The 14,618-nt window shown below is 32.6% G+C and overlaps 1 non-coding gene across 1 annotated transcript; it reads left to right on the top strand.

The window, feature by feature from the left end:
• The first annotated feature begins 2,239 nt into the window (after positions 1–2,239).
• LOC139887486 (U4 spliceosomal RNA) lies at positions 2,240–2,394 on the top strand. The gene has a single exon (XR_011773310.1). It is a non-coding gene; the product is annotated as a U4 spliceosomal RNA (small nuclear RNA).
• Positions 2,395–14,618: the final 12,224 nt, after the last annotated feature.

Genomic DNA, 14,618 nt, shown 5'->3' with positions numbered 1-14,618 from the left:
TTGAACAACAATAATCAACAAGTATATGAAACAATTAAAGACAAAAGAAGAATTTCATCACCCAAAATTCTGCTACTGTTTGACCTGCTGTAACTCGAGCTACATACCACTTGAGACGAATTCAACGGTTGAAAATGTTGGCACTGATGTCAGGAAGACACAGCCCAAAAATGAAGAAGATTCAACGGTCGGATCTTCGGGGATCGAAGATTTTCTGGCATGCTGTCACTGTAGACGGGAATTGGGGTTTCACTCTATTTCTTGATCTATCTCTCTGCACTCTTATGATGAAAAATAGCTGGAAACATGAGATAAAAGATGCCCTCAGATGTTGACTAGGTCAAACAACAACTTGGGCCTTAAATTGTTGGGCTTGGGCTTCCTTACATAATTGGAAACCAAAAAATAAAACCCAACACAACTGACGATAGATAGGTCCGTCAACTGACTGAACGAGAAGAGTGATAACGGTAACTTATAATCCCAAAAAATGTCAAGTGATAATTTTTTAATTGTATTTTTCCCGCGACAAATGATGTAGCATATGGTCAATCTCAACACAAGAGGTATTTGCGGTTATGGAAAGGGTGAATTCATGTATTGGACCCTCATGCATTAACAGAACTTGGTGTATAGCATTGAAAATTTTATGCCTCTCGGTTATTACTTTCCTTGAACTTGGTCCGTCGTCTAATATTTGCTCCAGAATATTGGCCGCCTCAACTTCATCAATTACTTGAAACGTGTCTTGTATAAATGCAAGTTTAAGGATTGTGATCCAACGATACCTCCATTCCCTAGAGAGGATACTTGTCCTTGCAGCATCTTGAATCGGTAAAAGACAAAAAATGGTTTCTATTATGCCCAGAGGGAGCTTGTTAATCATATCCATCGCGAAATATAAAATATTGTCAAACGCAGCTTTCGAACATATATGTAAAATATAAAATATTGTCAATTACATCGGCTATATAAAATATTGATATATTAAATATTTAATATCAATAGATTTGCTGGGGATATATATCTCTATATATCTCTAACATATCAAATAACGCCAAAAGGTGGGAGAAGTTGAAATACTTTGAAACCTAAAAACTATAAGCTCGTATAAAATTTTAAACGCTACATACCATAGCGTTTCACCATGGAGCTTATTAGAGCTTTTTCTCTCTCAACAATTCAACTTTAAGTTTGCATAACCAAACAAAGTTTTTATTAAATGACAGTTTTTTCATAAAAAGCTAAAAGTTAAAAGCTCCAAAAAACTAAAAAAAAAAAAAAAAACTCAATCCCAAACATAGCCTTAATACACACGCAAAATAAGCTTGATTTACGACAGTTAAAATTGAAATTATAGTGAGCAAAAATATGTATATGAGTTTTGAAATTGAACATGACAGTCGTCAGTTGTTCAAAACAAGAAACACATACAATTTCCATACGTATAGGACAAACCAAATCAAAACAAGAAAATTACATAGATTTATCACTACAGAACATGACATAGGTAAATTAAACAATCGGATGAGAGATTTTCAATTAAAGTATGAAAGAACACTTCCCATTTTACACAGAGTACGATTTAATTTCTTGAAAGTTGAATGTATAGCCATACTGTTTCAGTGCTACTGATCAATTATCATATGCACTAGCACTCGTAATTACAACCTTACTCGTTGCACCCACCATATCCGGAAATAAAAACCAAGTGAAATCAATTACCTCATGTTAATCAGGCAAATTTAAAAAAATACTGAAAAAAAAATCATATAATGATTGAAACGACATGAAATACACACAAAATGCCAGAGATAAACAATGCACATTGCGCAGTGTTTTTTGATACAGTAATGAATTGACAAAATCACATAGATTTCAAGGGAAATGATTACTCCGTATTAAATTGACACAAATGTGATATGGTTTACGTTTATCGTCAAGTAATCTGATGATGCAAAAGAAGCAATCAATTAATGAATCATCATCAACAACGTCCGGCAACGTCCGGCAACCAGCAGAAGGAGACGGTAGGAGGTGAGTAGGGTTAGGGGTGGCGCGCTTCCAGGATTAACGGTTAATATAAAATAAAATATAATAAATAACTAAATGTGTACGATTAAGATTATTGAAAAGTGAGATCTGGAGGTAAATGTCTGTCCCACATCGGCTAGTTAAGTAAAGAGGTGGAATGAGAGAGTAATATAAAAAGAGGGCAGTAATGAGATGGTAAAAAAACATCTTTGCGCTTGGGGCAATGACGCAGTTAATGAGGTAAAAACCGAGACGCGTCAATTGCTGGTTGAAAACTATTTCCAAACACCCTCCTCGGCTTTGGCTTTGCCTTGGCCGTGGAGAATTTCTGGAAGGGTTCCCTTTTTTAAGGGTAAAGCCCTACATTTTCTAGTTCAAGTTTATAATGTTTATCAACTTATAAAATTGACATGCAAGTTTACTCAACAGATGGTATTGACAATAATACACATTAAGCGAAGAAAGCAGACTTGAAATTGTCAATCACTGGTCAACACTTAAATTGGTATTACCATTAGTAGTTTTAGAGTTTCTACTTTGAAACAATTGAAAGCGGCCGTTGTGGAAACGAGCTTGTAAGGTTACCAAGTCCATATAATAAGGAAAAGTGTGAACACAATTAAAACTACTAAACAAAACACGCTATAATGAAACAACAGTGTTACAATGTCGACCTTCTCCGATGATTAGTCGGTTTGGTGACTGTCCCGGTGGCCCGTCCTTTTCGGCCAAAAAGGTCTAATTTGTAAGTCAATGCTAACACTAAAAAGTCATGTCAAAATCAAGTCAAAAGTCAAAGTCAAGGTTGGTCAAAATTTTAATATTCATTTTTTTGAATTATATATATATATATATATATATATATATATATATATATATATATATATATATATATATATTTTGAACAACAAAACTTTATTGAAACTCAAACCTCCCCTAATCATCCCATCGTACATTATATTTGCTTCTATTGCAAAACCAATTAAAAGAAAAATTACGTATAACAGGTGACAAGGCAAAGCTATTTCCGATCATCCTACACATGTATAAGCATGATGGTTCAATGGCATTGTCACTCCGTAAGCATTATGGTTCTATGCCATATTGCAAAGCTATTTCCGGTAAATGTATAAGCATTATGGTACTGTCACGTGCATTTTGTTTTATCTCGAATGTCGATTGTCAAGAGTCGAACCATGCTATCCATTAGGACCAAGCATTGACTTCCGGCCATTGAATATCCAGTCACACCTTTATTTTACTCCATAAATCCAACGAAACCGAACGCCAAAGAAAATATGGTCCGCTGATTCAATTCAATGACTACACGAAACACAATTTATGTTGAGAAAAGCGACACCGAATTATAGCAAACCGCTAGTAATACTTGAAATAATGACAATAAAGGAACACCGAGATTTAACGTGGAAAACCCCAATAGGATAAAAACCACGGGCAAGGAAAGAAACGTTTCACTAATATGAATAATAGGAATTACACTTCTCTCTAATTATAAGGATAAATACCAAGCTTTATATCTCTTATAATTAGGAGATTTATCATTTACTAACTCTCTATTAGACTACTAGAAACACAAGAATAGGAAAGAATGTGTTGGGATGAATAAGTATGCCTCCATGATGCCTTATTTATAGTAGTAAGGAATGTGGTAGGTGGTAAATAATCACAGACACTTTGGTTGGTGAATATTACCAAGTCAAATTTGGCTACACAAATTGTAGGCACCAAACAAAGTCATATTACCACAATATACATGTGGTATTTGACCAAATGAATCCACCAGCCAACTTTACTTCAACAATCTCCCACTTGAAGATATGATTAACCAAATCAATCTTCACACGATAATCCTTCCTTGCCAATGATGTTGCTTACGTCTCTGCTAGGCCGCATGAGGAACGGCACCAAATAAACTTGTCACGGTTGATTGACTTTGTTAGAAAATCGACTACATTGTCGTCAGTATGAATTTTCTGCACATCCACGGTTCCTTCTTCCACTTTCTCACGAACGAAGTGATACTGAACTCGTATATGCTTTGTCTTTGAATGAAATGCCGGATTCCTTGCAAGTTGCAAGGCACTCTGGTTGTCACATAATACAGTGATATTCTCTTGTTTGTGCCCGAGTTCCTCCAACAACATCTTCAACCATACTGCCTCTTTAGTAGCTTGAGTAGCTGCTACATATTCTGCCTCTGTTGTTGACGTCGCCACAACTGACTGCAGTTTTGAAACCCAGCTTACTATTCCACCACAAAGTGTGAAAACATATGCAGTGGTAGATTTAATTTTATCGATATCACCTGCATAATCTGAATCAACATACCCTTTGACAATAAATTTCGATTTCCCATAACATAATGCAACATCTAAGGTTCCCTTGATGTATTTAAGGATCCTCTTTACCGCATTCCAATGCTCTTTACCAGGATTCGCCATGTACCGACTAACTATTCCCACTGCATGTGCAATGTCTGGTCTTGTACATATCATTGCGAACATTAAACTTCCCACTGCTGATGCATACGGTACTCGAGACATCTCCTTCCTCTCGTATTCACTGCTAGGACAGATAACGGAGGATAACTTGAGATTAGTAGGAAGTGGGGTTGAGATTGGCTTGCTATCTTTGCATATTGAAACGCTCCAAGATTTTCCTCAAATAATTCTTTTGAGAAAGCCAAATCATCCTATTATCTCTGTCTCGGTGAATTTGCATCCCTAGAATCTTGTTTGCGGCACCCAAGTCTTTCATTTCAAACTCCCTAGCCAATTGATCCTTCAGCTTATTAATACGATCTTTGTTGGGGCTTGCAATCAACATGTCATCTACATATAACAGCAAAATGACAAAATCATTGTCCCCAAACCTCTTGAAATACGCACAAGGGACTGCATAAAGTCTGTTATATTCAAGGCTCACTATGAAAGAATCAAATCTCTTGTACCAACATCTCGGCGCCTGTTTGAGACCATACAGAGATTTCTTTAACCTGCAAACTAAGTTCTTTTTTCCTTGTAGTTCATAACCTTCTGATTGAAGCATATAAATTTCTTCTTCAAGATTTCCATGAAGAAATGCAGTTTTCACATCTAGCTGCTCTAGATGCAAATCAAATGTAGCACACATCGCTAGAACTACTCGAATTGTTGTAAGTCGAACCACAGGAGAAAATATTTCATTAAAGTCCGTACCTTCTTTCTGAGCATATACTTTAACCACCAGTCTTGCACGATACCGCTCCACTTGATCATCGCCATTTCGCTTGATCTTATACACCCATTTATTTCCAATAGGTTTTCTACCTTTTGGCAATGGCACAAGTTCCCATGTTTTATTTTTATGAAGAGCTTCAATTTCTTCCTGCATAGCCGTCATCCACTGAGATACATCTGAATGATTCAGTGCCTCGCGAAGAGTTGTTGGCTCTCCTTCTTCTGTTAGAAGACAATATGTAACATTGCTTTCCATAATATAATCTGAGTGCCACCCTGGACGTTTCCTTTCCCGATTAGAAATACGAATCGCTGGAGCTTCATCAATGACTACTTGATTTTCATCGTGCTCTGGTACTGCTTCAGAAGAATTTTTATGAAATTCATTACCCACCTATATCGGTATAGTTTCTTTTGAAGTGCTAACATCTTCAAGATCTTTGTCTTCTGTAAAGACAACATCTCTGCTGATGACTACTTTGTGGGCAGTGGGGTCCCACAAGCGATACCCCTTAACTCCATCAGCATACCCCAAGAACAAACACTTTCTGGACTTCGGATCCAACTTTTTCGTTTCTTGAGAATTGTACATTGCGTACACAGGACTTCCAAATACATGAAGGTCAGAATAATCAACTAGTTTTCCAGTCCACATCTCCATCGGCGATTTCAACTCAATTGCAGTTGATGGTGACCGATTTATCATGTAACAGGCAGTACTTACTGCTTCTGCCCAGAATGATTTCCCCAACCTTGTAGTTGCCAACATCGCCCTTGTTCTATCTAATAAGGTTCTGTTCATCCGCTCTGCCACTCCGTTTTGTTGAGGAGTGTATGCTGTCGTGAACTGCCTTTTGATACCTTCTTGTTTGCAAAACTTATCAAATTCATCACCAGTGTATTCTCCTCCATTATCAGTCCTTAAACACTTGATCTTTTTACCAGATTCAAGTTCAACCCGCGCTTTGTAAACTTTGAAAACTTCAAACACATCCGCCTTTCTCTTGATTGGGTACACCCAACATCTCCTAGTGTAATCATCAATAAATGATACAAAATACTTTGCTCCTCCTAGGGATTGAACTGGTGCTTGCCACACATCAGAGTGAACCAATTCTAGAATCAATTTACTTCTATAATTTGATGTGTTAAACTTCAGGCGATGCTGCTTGCTGATTACACAATGCTCACAGAAAGGTAGCGATACCTTTGTAAGACCAGGAATAAGATTTCTTTCAACAAGAATCTTCATACCTTGCTCAGACATGTGTCCAAGCTTTTGATGCCATGTCATAGCAACTTTATCACTTGAACTATTCGAAGCAACAGATGCTTCCGATTCCTGTACCGTCTCGCCTTTCAGAATGTATAAATTAGCACCCACTTTTTCTCCTTTCATAAGTACAACCGCGCCTTTCTTGATTATCATGATCTTCTCATGTATCACCATCTTACAACCAAGATCATCCAATTGTCCTAAAGACAATAAGTTCTTCTTCAAACCCTCCACGTGTCGTACACCTTGAATAGTACGAACTGTACCATCGTGCATCTTCAGAATGATATCTTTAATTCCAATGATCTTTAGTTCGTGATCATTGCAACTGTATACAGATCCTCCTGAGGTACGTTCATATTGTTTAAACCATTCTCTTCTAGGGGTCATGTGAAAAGTAGCTCCCGAATCAAATAACCAGATATCAACAAATGTCTTTCTGCCTTCATTTGCTACCACTGCCTCACTAACCAAAGCAGTCCCATGAAAGGACCCGTCCTAATCCATCCGGACGAAGTCCATATCGATTATAAACGATTCACAACAGTTGATTACATCGCGAGGTACTTGACCTCTATATGATACATTTTACAAACATTGCATTCGTTTTTGAAAAGACAATCTTTCATTACATCAAAAGTTGACGGCATGCATACCATTTCATAATACATCTAACTATAATTGACTTAATAATAATCTTGATGAACTCAACGACTCGAATGCAACGTCTTTTGAAATATGCCATGAATGACTCCAAGTAATGTCTCTAATATGAGCTAATGCACAGCGGAAGATTTCTTTCATACCTGAGAATAAACATGCTTTCAAGTGTCAACCAAAAGGTTGGTGAGTTCATTAGTTTAACATAAGTAATCATTTCATAATTTTAATAGACCACAAGATTTCATATTTCCATTTCTCATAAACATACGTCCCCTGCATAGAGACAAAAATATCATTCATATGGATTGAACACCTGGTAACCGACATTCACAATATGTATATAAGAATATCCCCATCATTCCGGGATCCTCCTTCGGACATGATATAAATTTCAAAGTACTAAAGCATCCGGTACTTTGGATGGGGTTTGTTAGGCCCAATAGATCTATCTTTAGAGTTCGCGTCAATTAGGGTGTCTGTTCCCTAATTCTTAGATTACCAGACTTAATAAAAAGGGGCATATTCGATTTCGATAATTCAACCATATAATGTAGTTTCAATCACTTGTGTCCATTTCGTAAAACATTTATAAAAAAACAGCGCATGCATTCTCAGTCCCAAAAATATATATTGCAAAAGCATTTAAAAAGGGATTAATGAAACTCACGCATATAAATATTGTAAAACAATTAATAAAGCATTTGCATGTATTCTCAGCCCAAAAACGTAATGAGTAAAAAGGGAACAAATGAACTCACCTAATGTATTTTATAGTAAAGATACATATAACGTCAATGGACAAATGTAGGGTTGGCCTCGGATTCACGAACCTATATCATTTGTATATTTATTAATATACATAATTGTAGTCGAACAATTTATATATAAATTTATTAGTTATATCCTTTTTATATTAATAATATATATATATATATATATATATATATATATATATATATATATTTATCATTTATTTGTTAAAATAGTAATTATAATAATACTAATATAATATTGGTAGTGATAATAATGGTAATACTAGTATTAATAATAATGATAATAGCATTAATGATTCTATTAATAATTTTAATGATAGTTTCATTTATAAATCTTATAATAATGATAATAACAGTTTTTAAATGAAAAGTTTAGTGATAATAATAGCATTAATTATAAATAGATTAATCAATACTAATATTTATAATTGATATAGAAAATAATAATAACATTAATAATCATAATCATAATAATACTTAAATGATAAGATTATTAATAACATTAATAATACTAATAAAAATACTAATGATAATAACGTCTTTATTACTTGTAATATAAATGTGACATTAGTAATAACATTATTAATTATGCAAATCATATTTGTATCTGTAATAATAATAATAAATAAAAAGTGTATCATAATATTTATATTTGTAATAATAGTCTTATCTTAATAATTATAATATTAATAATAATATCAATAGTAATAATAATAATAACCATAATTGCAACTAAAATCAAAATAATAATAATATATACTACTTAAATTAGTGATTATGTTAATTACAATATCAACCACAATAATTAATAATAATAATAGTAATAGTAATAATAATAATAATAATAAATAAATAAATAAATAAATCAATAAATAAATACATGATAATAATATAATAATAATAATTAATAATTTACCTAATAAAAGAGGGGATTTGCATCTGATATCGTCTTAAACAGATCGAGAGAGAAAAAAAATACGCAGGAAGTAAATCACGGTTCAGAGATTCTTCGATTCGTTAATCCAATAATCGATCAAGCAGCAATCATCACTGTTTATTAGATTATCGGTTCATCGCTGTCAATCTTCAATATCATCGTTAATGGTTCTTCTTCACTGATCGATTAAATATTCGATTCAAATATTAATTCAGGTATATAATCGATTCATTGATATTCTTCTTAATTTCTTTAATCCGTCTAAAATTTCTGTATACATATTTGATAAAAACAATAGCAGTAATTAATAATTTTTTTTTTCTGGCGGTTTGATGATGGAAAAAAAATGATAAGGGTTAATGGTGTTCGACTGTTGAGTCAAACGAGAAACAGAGTAGCTGCAATTATCGAGCCCAAGTAGTTACATTAGGTGTTTGTTTTCTATATTGAAACAGAATTGACAATAGTATTTACATAATTGAATGGGTTTGATTAATTGGACAGCAGCATATATCGGCTTTTGATTATTTCTTGATTATGGTGTTTTGTATTGAGTGTTGATCGAACAAGAATCATGAAGTAACAAAAGGAAATCATATTCACAAGGGTAATAGCAGTTACCTGATTAGGTGATGAATGAGTTATTCGAGCAGAAGTGAAAACAGAAGCAATAGTGACTGAACTGCAGCGGTTTGCAGTGTTGATAATAATCGAGTGGCAGCAGCTGTAGCTACTTCTGTTGGTGTGTAAAATAGAAGGAAACGAGCAGTAGGAAAATTAGAGCAGTAGCAATAGGAACAATGGGGTGTTTGTTTTGGTTGGTCTTGGTTAATTAATAGAACAGAAAACAGCTATCAGTAGCAGTAATTCGAGCAGGGTGGTGTCGGTTTGGGGTAGTTTAGTATGGTTGTAAACAGAAAAGGGTGAACACGTTGTTGTGGTTGGGGCTCGTTTGAAACAATAATAAAGTAGACACAGCGGTGATGGGTTCATGATGGTACCTGGGTTTTGTTTGAGCTCGGCATCAAAAGAAGCAGAACAGTATAATAGTTTGGTTGTAACAGTTTCGGATTGGTGATTTAGGTGGTGAAAAATGGCGAGGATTCTCGGTGTCCGATTGTTGGAGATGAAGATGATATGGTTGATCTTGAATGTGTGATTGTATATATGTGAAGAGAGTTTACATTAGATAGATGAGAGAAGAAGAAAGAATTTAATGTGTTGACAATCATAAAAAGAATTCAAAAGCATAAAAACAAAATGAGTTGTCTGGATGTCGATAGAAAAGAAAAAAAAGAATGCAAGTGGGGGTGGTGGGTTTGTTTGTTATAACATGTATATGTATATCTAATGTATCTATAGAAAAGTGATATCATGAAATAAATAAAGATATATATATATAGATTCGGTGGATGATAACATACAAACACACAGAGTGACTCACTAATACTAATTATCAAACACAGTATAAATCTTGATCTCAATCTTTTAACATACAGTGATTGAATAATATTATTAATATTTAAATCCATTGCATCTATGACTGTAAGAAAAGTGTTTGTAACAATTCGTACTCTTTTCATTATTTTTATACTTTTTATAATTATTATTAATAATTAATTAAACAAACTAGTAACATTAACATTGATTAATTATAATTAATAATACTGTTTTGTAATAATAGGAATACAAATTTTATTAATGATATTAATAATAAATTGTATTATTTTCTAATAATAATAACCATAATGATATTAATAATACTAATATTGATTAAGATAATAATAATAATTATTATTCTTTAATAATAACTAAAATTGTAATCTTACTACTAATTTTGATATAAATAATGATAACAATAATACCAATAATAATGGTATAACAAATCAATTGTATTAAATTTCATAACTATGTATTATACATAATAATAATAACACTGATATTAATATTAATATTTAATATTTATTCTAATGATAGTAGTGAGGGTAATAGTGAATATATTAGTAGAGATGACAAATTAAATGCGTTAAATTTTTATATTTATATATTATCTATAATAATATAACTAATACTGCGTTTATTTATTAATATTAGTTATTAATAATAATAATGAAAGTATTAATAATATTACTATAACAACTTTATTCTAATTTGTTAATATATTATTAATTATGTAATATTTGATAATCATATATAATTACTTTTATTAAATATTTATTATTTATAGTTATCATATATACTTACATTTATATATATGTATATATATTTAATTACATATTTATTTATAAATATATTGTTCGTGAATCGTCGAGAATAATTAAGGGTTAAATGATTTCATGAAATAGTTCAAAAATGTTTGAAACTTCGTATACAGACTTTGCTTATCATATTGAAATCATATAAAGATTAAGTTTAAATTTGGTCGGAAATTTTCGGGTCGTCACAGTACCTACCCGTTAAAGAAATTTCGTCCCGAAATTTGAGTGAGGTCGTCATAGCTAACAATAAAAATGTTTTCATGACGAATACGAGTTGAATAATAGAATTTTATCATCATTGAGTAATTCGGATAACATAATTAGATTACTCGAATAGTATATGAATGAAGCTATCACTTAATAGTGAAATGAGGAAAACATGTTTCATCATAACTTTTGACTAGTCATGGTTAAATTCTGGAATTCAAGGGATTCAAAAGAAAATCTTAGAAATCTATAAGATCTGATTCTTCAAGATTTAAGGAAATTAGGATCTCTTTAATTAAATGCGATAATCTGTCCTGATTACTACGTCTGATATTTCTATTATAACTTAAGCTCTTCCGTTCCTTTATTTTCCACCACTCTCATTTTCTATACTTTAATTCATATTTCCAAATTATCAGTCAATATGCTTAATCCAGTTTTAATTCTGGATATAAATCTGACTTTCATATCAATCATTCTCCTTTTTCATCTACCACCGGAGGAATCTATTCACTTCTACTATTACCTTGAGGTTGTAGTATTCCTAATTCTCCCGTGTCTTTATATTGCTATACGCATTGATATACACGGTTTGTAATTTCTGTGTTTGTGATCGGTTTTATATTTTTTTGTTATGTTTCGAAGCTCCATGCTCTTGTCTTCTTTCCGACTTCAATTCAAGCGAATAATGGTCCAGAACTCGTAGATGTAAAGCTTCGAATGATTATAACGTTCTAAGTAGAAAGGAGCGTGATACCACGATTTGATTTGTCAAATTACCAGAATCACTGAGAATAGAACTATCAAGAATATATTTTCTTGATATGTTCAGAAGTTAATTTGAATGAAAGAGTTATGTAACATGGCACGTGATGACGATATGATCTGTGTATCATCACGTTCCATTAGAAACTCAGCATGACTTACTGTAATATAATCACGTTGATCAAGTGTCATTATATTATACTAACTCATGCTTCAATTCCCAACATTACTTCAAAAACATTCATAGTTTAAACTTGAAAGTTTACAGAATATAGAAACTAACAGTTTCTATATGATGTAACACTGATAGCGCGAAGAGATTAATAATTTTAGATAAGAATAGCTATAAAAATATCTTCAGAAATATAGAGGATATTTATAATGAAAGATACGATGATATCTTGGAATTTCTAATATCGAAGGATGGTGAAGAAAATTTGTCCGCAAGAGTTTGGAGTCAGAAGCAAGGTATTCGCTACAGATTTCATCAGAAACAGAATCATCTGGATTCTTTATGTGCAAGTTTAGTCCTTGTAATTTGTTCAGAGTCTCCTTCATGGTTAGCTCAATTTGTTTTTCAGTACCAAATTTTTCCATCGAGCGTTCTTAACACTCCATTCTTTATCATCGAACTTTTTTTTTTTTTTTTCCGTTTAGACCATCTACCATTTTTCTGTTTCCTCTGCATTTAATGCTACGATATCTCAATCATCGGTTATCAATCCGAGGTGGTTTCAAGAGAATTGTGTTATTAGATGATTAGACGCTGATGGTAATATGGTGGAATATAAAAGGTTCCCCGGTAACAATAAAAGAGCAAGCATATATATCAACGTTATAATAAGGTTGTTTCGTACGAAAAGTCGAAGTTGTCTTGCTGGAGCTGTGACAAAATTTGCTACTTTGAAAAGGGATCGCAAAGTTATTTTTGCTAATAAATACCAAAGGATCTGACGCGGCTACGTGTTAAACTTTTACTCAGTTGCCGAGAGTTTCTCAGGTGCATAACTATATACCAAAAATATTTCCTTCCGTAGATGAAGTGCGGTTGATTCATCCTATCGATTTAGGTGTTTCCAAGATTCATGAAAGGTTTGAACGCAGATTGTAATTGTCAAGATACAAATGAGGTTTAAGATGAAATCAAGTGGCAAACTTAAAGAATTGTTTAGTTTCATATGTTATAATCAATATTTTAATTCTTTTTAATTGTCCAATGTTATTAGTCCACAGTTGATAGTCCACAGTTAACAGTCCAGTAATTCATATATAGTTTAATATATTATATTCAAATTATTTAATACGTGTCGTGACCCGTATACGTCTCAGACTCGATCACAACTCAAAGTATATATATTATTATAGAATCAACCTCAACCCTGTATAGAGAACTCGATCATTACTGCATATAGAGTGTCTATGGTGATTCCAAATAATATATATAGATGTGTCGATATGATATGTCAAAACTTGTATACGTGTCTCGATATTTAAAGTGCGTAAAATAAATAACAAAAATTAAATGACGATAAATAAAGTGCGTAAAGTAAATAACAGAAATTAAATGACAATAAATAAAATTGCGAGAATATAAATTGCGATAAAATAAATTGCGATAATTAAATTGCGATAAATAAAATGTAATACGGAATTAACAGTTAGCTAGGAACAGTTAGCTAGGATTTTGTTAGCGTGATTTCTTAATAAATTTAATATTGTTAATTAGTCTGTTTCTAATCAATTTTTATTGTGTCCATTATTTCTTCATTATGCCACTTGTTGGATTCTGATAGGTCAAAATCCAAATATGAAATTGAATTTGAATGAAAATAGTTATTCTTTGGTGAACGTATACGTATCTCGGTGGTGGTAAATAGGATAGTGAATAACTGTTGAATCAGATTCGAAGAATATACAGTGTAACTTATTAATGTGAAATTTAAATATTCCTCGGGTATTACCTACCCGTTAAAATATTTTCACCATTAACAGTTTGTACAAAAGAATTTTTAATTACTACCTTTTTGAAAACATATATACATATATATTTTCTTCAGATGTAATCATGGATTTAATGAGTCAATATGATATTAAACTCATTTGATTTATCGTTAGAACAAGAATATATAATCTCTAACATATTAGAGATCACATAATCACCATGTCGAACGAAGATAAATGATGTAGAACGATTTGTAGAACAATAATTATATTCGAGGTACAAAATGAGATGTCGAGGCATGGATTGTTGATGGTACTGGTGTTGTTACTGATGGTTCTGTTGATGCCGGTGATGTTGCTGAAGCTGGTAAGTTTTGCACCATGTTCTTCAAATTGATTACACGAGCGCGAAGCTCGTTGACTTCTTCGATTACCCCGGAATGATTGTCGGTCGGAACGAGCGGATGAATAAGGTTTAGAATCTGAGTTATGATATAGTCGTGGCGAGATATTTGGGAAATGTGG

The sequence above is a fragment of the Rutidosis leptorrhynchoides genome, chromosome 1 (genome assembly GCF_046630445.1).
Source record: "Rutidosis leptorrhynchoides isolate AG116_Rl617_1_P2 chromosome 1, CSIRO_AGI_Rlap_v1, whole genome shotgun sequence".
In the NCBI taxonomy this organism is placed as follows: Eukaryota; Viridiplantae; Streptophyta; class Magnoliopsida; order Asterales; family Asteraceae; genus Rutidosis; species Rutidosis leptorrhynchoides.
Note: the sequence above shows the minus strand (reverse complement) of the source record. Positions and strands in the feature narration are given on the sequence as shown.